Source organism: Montipora capricornis, chromosome 7 (assembly GCF_036669925.1).
Source record: "Montipora capricornis isolate CH-2021 chromosome 7, ASM3666992v2, whole genome shotgun sequence".
In the NCBI taxonomy this organism is placed as follows: Eukaryota; Metazoa; Cnidaria; class Anthozoa; order Scleractinia; family Acroporidae; genus Montipora; species Montipora capricornis.
This window is the reverse complement of record NC_090889.1, coordinates 8443705-8456204: the sequence shown is the minus strand read 5'-3', so window position 1 is coordinate 8456204 and position 12500 is coordinate 8443705. Positions and strand designations below refer to the sequence as shown.

Here is a 12500-nt window from a genome sequence, read left to right as displayed (position 1 = left end):
ATTTTATAGGAGCAGGATAATTATGTATGTGTTGTGTATTTTCTGTTTTGAATCTATGTAGAAACTATGTTGGAACTATTTTTATTTTTGGACACAAAAACCCCATAACATAGCTTTTACATATGCTATGTAAAGGTTCCATTTGACTAGCTAAAACATGATGCCTGTTTTTGTTGTGCATAATTGACTGCTTAGTTACCAGTGGTTGAATTGCCTTAAGGAATAAAATTAAGTGGTTGGAAAAGGCAGAGGAAAATCATGAAAAACTGGAATATCCTTGAAAAAAGGATTAATACATGATCTTCACATGCTTTCATTTAATAGCATGCAGGAATTTTCTAGAAAAATCTAGAAAGCAGAATTTGTAACAAACTGGAAAAAGCTGGAAAAAACCTGATTTGATCCCAGATTATGATTTCTGGAATAAAGCTGGCAATTTCTTTCCTCATGAACTCATTAGCATGTTTCATTTAACATTCTAGAATTTTCTAGAATTTTTCAGAAAAGGAAACTGGTAAATTCTAGGAATTTCTAGAAATATTTTCTTTTATATTCTAAGAAAAATTCTGGAAATAACCAGAATATTCCAGATTTGTTTTGCAAGGGCGTCTGCTTGAAATTGGTTCGATTTTGTGACTCTTCTTTGGCGTGTTAAGCGTCGGTATAGCTCCAAAAACCAGTCTTTTCTTGATCATTTTTTTGGAGTGGACTGCAAAAACAATAAAAAGGATACAATTATTTATTAAATGAAAAATACAGAGCCGTAGACGTTTTATCAACAACGTATAGTACAACAAAGTGCACTCGCACACGCTTTGAATGCAATGTTTATAGTCACGCTACTACACGAACGATTTATCAAGAAATACTTAAATATTTCAATTTCTTCATCATTGAAATGCTTTTCGCAAGTATAGACTTTGTCTTCATTGATTTGTCGTCGAAAATCTTTGTCCACTTCCCTCGTTTTCTTGAGTTCTCCAAGCCACTCATCACACCATCTCTTGTGTTTATCATCCTTCGCCGAGGGCAACTTAAAAATCCTGATTTCTTTAGTTCTACGACAGGAACCACATCCAATTACAGCGCAGTTAACGCCAGGCATGCCGAAGATTATATTTATCACTAAAACATACTCAAAAAAACATCACTTTCTCTATAAACTTTGAAAAACCATGATCATTCGAACAAGCTCACATACTGGCCGCCATCTTGGAATCTATGTGTGCACCATAAAAATCATGTGACATACCAAAAACCTTAACAAAGAGTTCTCCCTTTGAAGTTTGCCGGCCCTCATAAGCATTCCCCTCTACTAACTATGTGCAAACCTAAACCTCAACGACTGGACACTCTTTGGTTAAAATATCACAACATTTGAAACACTACAGGTCAGCTTTTTGTTTCGCTGGGTATGGATTATTTTTGAGTTTTCAACTAATAAGGAAAGTGTGTTTGCTTAATTGGTGCTCAGTTCGCCTGGAAAGAACAGAAGATAAAAATAATCAGTATGTCTTGGCCGAGGAAGAGTCAATATATGCAATTTAAGTTCAGAAAGATTCACAGCAATGTAAGCGTCTGTGTACCAAGGAGCTGAAAAGTGTTATATTTCGGATTCTCCGAGAGTGAAATTTGAGCTTTCGGTACTGAAGGAAATTGATTTTTTGACCCTGGCCAGGATTTCTTTGATTTTTGGTGGCAATCACTCTTAAGAATGAAACCAAATAAACATCCTCAGATAGTTTGACTAACAAGAAATATTTTGTTTGTCCAGAAAATGCTATAAATCTGCAAAATAATATAAAGAAATATTTTGTTTGTCCAGAAAATGCTATAAATCTGCAAAATAATATATCTCTTCAGCACTCTGGTCCATCGATTGTCTACTGTCAAGAGAATGCCCAGCCTATTCCTGTGAGAGTGACAGTACGTCCTCATAACAGATCCTTTGTTATGGGTAACCATGCGAGGAAATTAGCCAATCTAAGGAATGTAAACACATTCAAACAGAATGTTGCGTATAAGAGTCGCCACATGGAACACTCAATCTATAAATAAGAAATCTGCTTACTTTAAATTATTTTTTATTTTATTTTATTTTATTATTATTATTTTTTTAAGATTAATTACTGTGTACAGACTTCAACCGTCTAAGAAGAATCGAGAAGCAACTCCTACCATTTTCTTTAGGGAAATTTCATCTCTCCTTGAGACTGTTAGCATTACTCCTGGATACTTGTTACTGACTGGTGATTATAACTTTTCCCTGTTTAGGGATTTACTGGAGTCTGTGGGTGTAACACCATATATCAATGGCCTTACGCATCGTAGTGGACACACATTAGATCTGTTTATTGACAGACAGAATGACCAAATGTTATCTGATTGCAAGATAGTGTCCAGTATGCCATCTGACCACTATGCAGTGATATGTTCCATTGCCTTTCCAAGAACAAAACCAACGAGGAAAGCTGTCAAGCAAAGACAGCTCAGGAAGATAAACTTGAAAGCTTTCCTACAGCAATATTTTGAATTCTTCACTTCATTCAGAAACACGTAGCACCTCAACTGATGTCAACAGTTTACTGATAATTATAATCAGATCTTGCGAGAACTTTTGGATAAGCATGCTCCGGAATGTATCCGAACCATTACATTGCGTCCCAGTGCGCCATGGTTTAATGAAAGTCTGCGAGCTATGAAAAAGCAAAAACGCCAATATGAACGTAGATACCTATCCACCCGCCTAGAGGTTCATCGCTTGATTTATACTGATTTCTGCAGGTCATATACAAAAGAGATCAACTCTGTTTATTATAAATCGCTTATAGCAAACTCAGATGAGAAACAGTTATTTCAAGTGATCGATGGATTATTCAAGGTAAAACCTGTCCCTGTGTTGCCAACTTGCATGTCGTGAACGTGCAGTGCTCATTCAAACAATAAACTACCTTATCAGCAACCATTTGATGGCCAAGTTGCAGTCGGCGTATAGGCGCTTTCATAGTACTGAGACGGCGCTATTATGTGTGTTTAATGAGATCCTAAGTGCTATTGACAATAAACAGGAGGTGCTTTTGGTTATGCTGGATCTGTCGGCTGCTTTCGACACTATCGACCACGAACTTCTGCTCCAAAAGCTACAACATCGATATGGAAACAGTTTTGAATTGGTTCAGATCGTATCTTTCAAACAGAACACAATCGGTTAGAATTCAGGAAGTTGATTCGTTTGATAAAATTCTGCTATATGGAGTCCCGCAAGGATCGGTACTAGGCCCTCTTCTCTTCTCATTGTTCTTTGCGCCTTTGGAAGATGTGATTCTCACACACGGACTAGACGCAATGATGTATGCAGACGACACAACTTTATATTACTATTGGTTCATCTGATCAGCGCCCTCTTGTCTTAACCAAGCTGGAGTTGTGCATTAATGACATAATGATCTGGTGCACTAGTAAACTGAAATTGTCCACTTTACATCTCGCTTTTCCAATTCACAAGATATACCGAACATTAACATCAATGGATGCACCATTCCACCTAAACCAAAGGCAAGAAATCTCAGAGTCATTATGGACTCACACCTATTGCTATCAAAACATGTTAATAATATATGCAAATCAGCATGGTATGCAATAAGAAACATTGGCAAAATCAGGCATCATCTGGACCAAGAAAGTTGTGTTAGACTTGTGCACACATTTGTAACGTCTAAATTAGACTCGTGTAATGGTGTTCTCACAGGGCTGCCTGATAAAGAGATAAACAAATTACAGTGTGTGCAAAATGCTGCAGCCAGGCTTGTAGCAGGCGCAAAGAAACAGGAGCACATCACACCTGTACTACAAACGCTTCACTGGCTGCCAATCAGAGCCCGAATTGATTTTAAAATTCTACTTATTACATATAAGGCATTAAATAATCAGGCTCCAGACTATATATCTGGAATTTTAGGAAAAGACAAACCAATGCGCAAACTTCGTTCCACTGATAAGAACTTGCTAAGTGTACCTAGAACCAACTCTAACCATTATGGTGATAGGGCCTTTAGTGCAGCAGCCCCTAGCCTCTGGAACTCTTTGCCACTAAATATTCAGAACTGCCCCTCAGTTAACTCTGTTAAAGCTTCTCTTAAAACTTATCTTTTCCGTAAATATTTTGATTTGTAATACCTTTATTTATTTATTTATTATGTATTTTTTTAACATTTAAATGAGTATCATTATTATTATTATTATTATTATTTTTTATAAATGCTATATAAATTATTATTATTATTATTATTATTATTAACCCTGCAATGGACTTGCATCCCATCCAGGGAGGAGTTGAAATTTTCCTAGTGACTTTATGCTACAGTAACCGGAGATAAGCGCCGGCCGGATGGGCCTGATCGGCCTTCTAGGCTCGTAGCAGACTTTACCTAACAGCTGCTATCCATAGTAGTATTCTACCATAGCTGTTTTTGTTTTCGGGAAACGAAAACAAAACAACAGAAGCTCAAAACCAAAAGATTTTACTGCATAAGGATTATTTAACACTCGTTGAAATACTCTTATTCTGGCTATTGTTTTGCAATATTTAACATAGTTATAGGTCATAAGTGCCTTGATTGCAAGAACAGCAAACCCCATGTTCATCTAGTCATCTTAATTAGCTGACTAAGATCAATGGTCTCTTTCTAAAAAATTTCTGCAGGCTTATTTGTTGACTGATTTTTTTTTTGCTTGCTTTTCTTTAGAGGGACGAAGGCATGGTGCAAGAATGCTAGATATGTCTGGCCTCTATGCTGACCTGACACAATTTGCCTTTTCCCCTACTGTACAAGAGATGTGCATCTATGGGGATGCTGCATACCCCCTGCGTATCCATCTACAATGCCCCTTCTGACATATGGAAGAGTTCAGTGCGTACGAGTGTGGAATGGTTGTTTGGAGATATCGTCAACTATTTTGAGTTTATTGAGTACAAAAATAATCTCAAAATAGGCCTCACCCTGCGAGCAGAGCCTCCTTTTGTCTTTTTCTTTACTGAGGAGGAGAAAAGTAGGCTCTGCCCAAATCGCGTCAACCCTTTAAAGCCGACGCAGCCCGAACTTCTGGACTAGTCAATCTTGTTTTCTCTCGTCAAACCGGTTTTTCCAGTGTGAGCGTCCGTTTAGTGACAAAACCGATGGTTATAATTGAGCCCGCTGTACCATGAAAAGCCAAGATGGCGGCGAGATCTGGCATATTAGGCTTGGGTTCGAAACTGTATCCTGGCAACATGCAGCACATATTCAATAAAGATCTTACTCGATTCAAGCAGAGCCTTTCTCGCGAACGCCAACTTCGGGGGGGGGGGGGTTCAAACTCTAACCCTAACCCTAACCCTAACCCTAAACCGTCCTTCAGGAATGTGGTGCACAGCAAGCAGACAGAGTTAAGGAAATATGTGTGGCGGTTGAAAAATGCTAAAGTAAATTACAGCATTGCGTGGAAGATTTTGGGAAGGGCACGCACGTATTCTAACAGCACCAAAAAATGCAACTTATGTACACTCGAGAAGTATTTTATAATTTGTCATCCAGAGCTTGCCACGCTCAACAAACGATCAGAATTAGCAAGCGGCTGTCGGCATGCAAACAAATTCCTCTTAAAGAAATTGTAATTAAAAATCGTAATTTACAAGTTCGCGCCTGGGTAGCTAGTCCAGTTCTGGACCCCCTCTCCTGTCACGCAACGCCGGTTAGAGAGGGTCCAGGATCATTTGTCTGCGCATGCTCGTCGGTTAGTCAGTTTTCTAGCTAACGGCTACTGCGCGTGTGTGCACCTAGCTTGGCAATATGGCGGAAGCTTCGAAGGTATTGGGTGAAAAGTACAGGAGAATCTTTTCGGAATACGATCCTGTCTTTGTAGACGCAGTTAGTTCTGCAGCTTTGTCATGCAACTTGAATTTTTTCCTAAAAAAAGAGCAAATGCAAGCTCTAAGTTAATACGTAAAAGGAAAAGACGTTGTTGAAAATTTACCGACTGGGTATGGGAAAAGTCTCATCTATTCACTGTGCCCGCTAGTCTGAGATAATCTACGAAACATTAAGTCAAAGAAAGAGTGGAGTATGTTACTTTTGATATCTCCATTAACCGCACTCATGAAACGACCAAAGACTTTCTGTTGCTCAACTTGGTTTGTCAAGTTTGAAACTTACTCCAAACGTGTCCGAAGCAGATATCAGCCGAATTCAAAGTGGTGATATCCAAGTTATTATCCTTTCTCCAGAGTCGTTCGAGTGTGTTGTTGTGAAGAGAACACTGCAAATTGCAAAGGAGCGCATTCATTGTGTTGCCATAGACGAAGCACATTGTATCGAAGAGTGGTTAGTATTTAAATTAAATTACATAATTGTGTTAAATTTTTGGACTGTGTATTTTTTTGGTTGTCCCCTTATTTAGTTTTATTAAGTTACTTTGCGTTTATTTTCATGGTTAAAAAAGCATTCTACATTTATAAAATTGTATAAAACTAAGAAGTGTCCTTTTTTCTGCTCAATTATCTGTCAGGGGCAAAGATTTCAGAAGTGCTTATGACAACTTGGGTGAAGTAAGAGCTTTGTTGTTACCAAAGTTACCTCTCATGGCACTGACAGCTACTATAACTGAAACAAGCCTGGCATATATGGTTAAAAAACTTTCAATGGATGATTTTACCCTGGTAAAAGGCTCAAACAACAGAATGAATATTTTTTATTCTGTTTCAAAACTTGAAAAGTACCAAGACAATGACTATGAAAAGATGGAGATGGCATTCACAAATTGTTTCCAGCTCATAATTCAGGACCTGAAAGAAAATGGCATTTCTGCAGAGCGAAGTATAGTTTTCTGCTTTAGTCACCCGGATTGCTGCAAGGTGTATGAATACTTCGAAAGAGAGTTAGGTAAACAGATGTTCCATCAAGATACAAAGGAGAGACTCGTTGACATTTATGTGAAACTAACAAGTGAGGCTTGTAAAAAGGCAATTCTCAAGTCATTCACAGACAGAGCTGGGTGTCTGCGAATAATCATAGCCTCGGTTGCTTTTGGCATGGGTGTCAATTGTCCTGATGTTCGTAAAGTGATTCATTTTCGGGCACCAGCATCCTTATCAAGTTATGTACAAGAGAGTGGTAGGGCAGGTAGAGACAATCAAGCATCTCAGGCCATTCTATTTTACTCTGCTAAAGAATTTGGTGTAAGGAAAGCAAAAATAACTAAAGCTGCCACAAATCAGAATGAATTAAAAGAACTTGAGGCAATGAAAGAATATTGCGAGAATACAGAATACATTTTATCTTTAACACTACGCACTTCACTCTCCAGCCGCCGGTTGCACTCCATGTTATTTGCTCCTCCCTTTGAATTTACAAATCGTCCCCATTTCAACTTCAAAGCCAGTTGTGGAGGCAAGACTGCCTTGACTAGTGCCAGGTACTTGAATGACTCGAAGGCATACTGAACTCTGTTGGATTGCCTGTTGACCCTCGCTTTGAAAATAAGCATGCCTATTTTGCAAAACTTTTCTTCACGATTGGCATCACCCTCCTTTATGGCATCTTCGTAATATTTGATAAGCATGCCGAAAAACATTAGTGAGCATGCATAATTCTGCACATAATCCTCCATTTCTTCTGAGGTGTCATCCTCTGAGGTTGTTGCAGGTCCTGCCTCATCTGTCTGGCCCGCTGACGACAGCCAAGGCAGAAAGGTACTGTTTGGCTGAACCCCTACAGGCAATTTAAACTGAGTTTAGTTAGTCGCAGTGATTTGTTCAATTAAAAATTATTTTCAATACTACATTTCAAGATTTTGTCAAAGGCTGCACCCTTTGGGTCATTTTATTATACTGAATAGATTAGAGGTAAAATGATCAATAATTACTCATTTATTTATGGTTTGTGTACAGACTGATAAGTGTTTGCTTACCAGAAGAAGCATTGTCACCAGAATCATCATCTGTGGTTTGTTGTCTTGACTGTCTTCCACAGGAAAAAATTTGGATTCCCAGTGTTGGGATAAAATAGGGGTTTTATTGGGAATTTATTGGGTTTTGATTGTGAATTCACAAAATTGGGAAAGTGCTACCAAACCCATTTTAAGGTCAAAGAAATCCCATTAAAATCCCAATATTGGGATAAAGATGACCCATAATTTTCCCATTCTTGGGTTTACCAACAACCCAATTATTTCCCCCAACTGGGATTCTGCTGTCCCAATAATTTCCCAATCCTGGGATTCTGCTGTCTCAATAATTTCCCAATCCTGGGATTCTGCTGTCCCAATAATTTCTCAATCCTGGGATTCTGCTGTCCCAATAATTTCTCAATCCTGGGATTCTGCTGTCCCAATAATTTCCGAAACCTGGGATTCTGCTGTCCCAATAATTTTTCAAAATTGAGATTCTGTTGTCCCAATGATTTCTCAAAACTGGGATTGTCCTGTCCCAATATTTCCACAATTATGGGATTTTCCTGTTACAGTTTTTCCATAAATTGGGGATTTTCCGTCCCATTATTTTCACAAGAATGGTAATTATTTCCCCCAGTATTTTGAAAACAATGTATCAATCATTTGATTTAATATACCCTATTATTTCCTCAAAAAGAAGAATTACGTCTCAGTATTTTCCAAAAATAGTATGTATTTATTATTTACTCCTGTACATATTTTAACATGTTTTACATAATCAACAATTTCAACAATCATGCACTAAAGGGAAACTGAGTACCTTCATGCTACAGATAAAGCCTCTGCAAGTTAATTAATGTCAACTCAAAACAAGGTGAAACAAACTTTAAAAAAAGTTAGTATCTTTGAACAAATAACATGAATCCTTGTGCAGATTCAACAAAGAAACTTTACACTGGTCAATTCCTGTGAACAGCAAGGACAGGTGACATTTTTAAGTGAAACATTAGTTTTGAGACCAATCATTCCAAATTTAACATGTCAATTTCTCTGTGCACATTTATGTCACTTTTCCTGACATCTCCTGAGCTGGTTCCATTTTTTAGTGAAACATATTTCAAAGTAATCAGCTTTCTTGCTGTAACCTCTAGTATCTGTGATACTTTGAGTGCTGTCAGGCTCTCGGACGGAACCTCAAACCTCCGTTTCAACATTTTAACAAGCTCCTCCCGTTCTGGAATTTTTCCAGTTACTGCCTTTACTATCACCATTGCTGACTTTTTGGTTATCTTGTTTACAGAAGCAGGTTCAGCTGACAATGATTCCTCGCAGGCTTCATCTGGCTCATTTCCTGACAAATCATTGTCTACGTTTAATATCACAGTATCAGTGGAGCTTAGTTCATCTTCATCCTAAATACAAAAAGTACAGCCTTTATTAAATGACCTGGCTTATAATGACAGATTTGCCAGATAATTATCCCAACATCATGCAACGTACAAGGATTCAGACCTACTTCAATAATGTGTTTGGTGTCTATGCTGACTGATAATGGAGAGGGTATATAAGAACTTGGACATCTTTGATTGTAATCAAGGTTGTGTAGAAAACAAAGTGCTAAGCAGGCCAATTAACATAATAATATAATACTCAGCAGGCAGTTTTGTTTGAGTGTGTCCTGGTTCCTTATTATTTACTGACATTTTGTAGCAGGCAGCTGGCTCTAAGATACACTTCTGGTTGTGCAGTATAGGATTATCACCTCCGTAATGTAGCATTTTCAATCAAATGTAAGCTATACCTGTCAGGTTGTTAAATTTACTAAGAGGATGGCAAGGAGAGATTTGATAGGCCAATCATTTGAGCTGCATAAAGTTGCTTTTTTCGTGAAAATCTTTAACATTTTAAAGTGAGTATAACAGACTTAATACTTTTTAATTTTTTTTCTTAATTCTAGTTATAATATTATATATTTTCTGCCATAAAATGCTAAAAACAGTATTCCAGTGCATACCTCAGAATTATCAGGAGAAAGCATTTTTCCATGATTTTCTTTGGGCTGTTTAACAGAAGGATGTAGTGGATTAGTTCATTTTTCTACATATATCAAAAGAGAGAATCTTTCATATCAACGCTGTATTACTTAAGTGCAGAAATACCTCTCAGTTACTTATTTTGCAGTAATAATGTTAACATTTTACTTAATAAGGTACCTCCCTTTATTACAGTGCGACTACTTCAAGGGAAGTCACCCAAGGAAAATTCTTTGAAAATTTACCAACAGCATCTCATTATTAAAATTAATATAAATTAATGGTTGCAAAAGTTTCTTGCCGTAGCTTACCATAGATGGAAGTTTGGGTCGAGGTGTGAATTCTACCTCGCTGCTGGAGCTGGACTCTGATGGGGATGGCGATACTGCAAACTAGCAAAATGAAAACCAGTCAATAGCATGTCAAAGCAATCATGCTACCTACTGCTAACTTTAAAAAACGGTTTGAAATAGTTGTTAGTTATTCCAAAACAAACAAATTTATTCAGCTGTTAGGTATACAGCCAAACTTCAAAACGAATTACAGTCAGTCATTGGACCAGTCATTTAAATCTCGCAATGTCTTATTAAATACCAACCAACCAACCCTAAAATTCACAGCATTCCACCCTAATGAGATGAGTGAAGGAAATATCTACCACCAGGTATATATGCATTTGATACCTTTTCCTTGGTTTTCTGGAACCTCCGTTGCTCACTGAAGAAGCTTTTAATATGCTGAGCAATACCATCAGAGAAGAAGCCAGCCTCAGGCAGTGAACATTCATCAGAGATCTTCTTAGCAAACTGTTCAAGCTCAGCTTTTCTCTCTGGTGTGTTAAATTTAGGAAACTTTTGTTTCCAGTTCTCACTTGCTAGCACTCCCACTTGTTTACGTCTGTATATATTTACACAAAATGTAAAGGAGTTGAAGATGCAAGAGACATTTGACCAGTACTGCATAAACTGAAATAAGACTGTTCTAAATTATCTTTAAAAAATTCCTCAAGGAACATTTGCTGCTAATTCAGCGATTCATGTGTTTTATTGGGATGTTAATACCAAATTGTTTCCAATAGAAACTGGCTCTGTCGTCCCTTACAACAGTGTAGTTTTAACGGTAAAACTTGAGCACAGGACTTCCCTTGTTGCACAGTCAACCGATAAACATAGCTGGTTAAAATGATTTCAATCTAGTTTGTTATTTTAATTTCCTTGCTTCTGATTTATGGTAATGAAATGTAATGAATAAAAAAAATTGGTTGAAATTACTTAAACCTGAATTTCACATACCTACAGGATAATTATATAATAACACGGCAGTAAATAGGTAACCCCTGAAACAAAAATAGCATGAACTTGAACAAAAAGTTCAGTCGTCCCAGGCAGCTAAGGAGGGGAGGGAAGTAATGGGATACATGTACCAATCAGTTTACCCCATTTCTATCCCCAGGCATGTGATACTAATACAAGTGTATCTTAAAAATACAAAATCAATTACACAAATACCTAAAATTATAATTGAAGTACAGAATTTATAACACCCGTATTTTTGGTAAATAGAATTACCGAAAACCTTGATAAAAAACACCCAACAAAACCCCTGGCCTGGCCTAACAGCTAGAAGTCAAACTGTATGAGCCATGCCAGGCCATCGAAACTAAAACTTAGCAAAAACGGCCACGGTTGGATTACAAAAATAACTTATCTAACATTTCCACTTGCCAATAAATCAAGGTAATCTGAGAACAAAACAACACACTCACTTTGAAAGGTATAAACGCTTGAGCTCTGGCGAAAATGTGGCCATGTCGCCCATCGAAGGCTTAGCACTGCTTGGCGATAGCGTAGTCAGAACGTTCCTTCTCTTTCCTCGTGGAGATGGCGGAATCAGCTTTTCAAACTTTTGTTTGAATCGCAAGGCTTTCCCGTAATTTAACCCCAGCTTCACGAAGATTGGGGAGTCGGCATCTCTTTGTAAGAGATCGGCAATGGCTAAAGGGCAGTTTACTTCTTCTTCTGTCATCAAATAATGGATGATAAAGTGAAATTAACAACTCATTCAACCTACAAAACGATCGCAGGATGGTATACATCTTTCGAGAAGACATAAATAAGCTTTAATTACCTTCAAATGCTTTGGCGATGCCTTGGTCGAAGAGCTGTGATAACTTTTGATTTATTTCCCCAGAACTTATTTGTGTTTTATCTTCCACGTTTATTTCCTCGTTCATCTTTGCACAAGAACTCCTGTCGATACGTGTCAACAGCCCACAAAACAACTTCTAGAAAATGGCGCCTATTTTTTAAGTGCGCAAACAAAAACCACCAGCCACACTGGCTCATGATTGGACCGTGTTTGAAAGCCGTGAACTGATTGGCTAAGGTTGGCTATGTGTTCCCGCCGAAAAATGGTCCATGCACAGTGATTCTGAGCCCACTGTGTTATTAGGACAGCATATATCTATCACAAAAAGCAACATGGCGGCAAACTATATGGAAAGTAGCGAAAAAAGTCCTCCGATTTGGACAAGAAGTAGCA

At 37.8% G+C, this 12500-nt stretch overlaps 1 long non-coding RNA gene and 1 pseudogene across 1 annotated transcript; one reads left to right on the top strand and one right to left on the bottom strand.

The window, feature by feature from the left end:
- Window positions 1-9317: 9317 nt before the first annotated feature.
- LOC138058130 (uncharacterized) lies at window positions 9318-12140 on the bottom strand. Its single transcript, XR_011133802.1, has 5 exons — window positions 12087-12140; window positions 11725-11977; window positions 10271-10351; window positions 9941-9985; window positions 9318-9338 (listed from the first exon to the last, which is right to left on the bottom strand). It is a non-coding gene; the product is annotated as an uncharacterized lncRNA (long non-coding RNA).
- Window positions 12141-12439: 299 nt separating this feature from the next.
- Window positions 12440-12500, top strand: part of LOC138057525 (uncharacterized) — a 2020-nt pseudogene continuing 1959 nt past the window's right edge.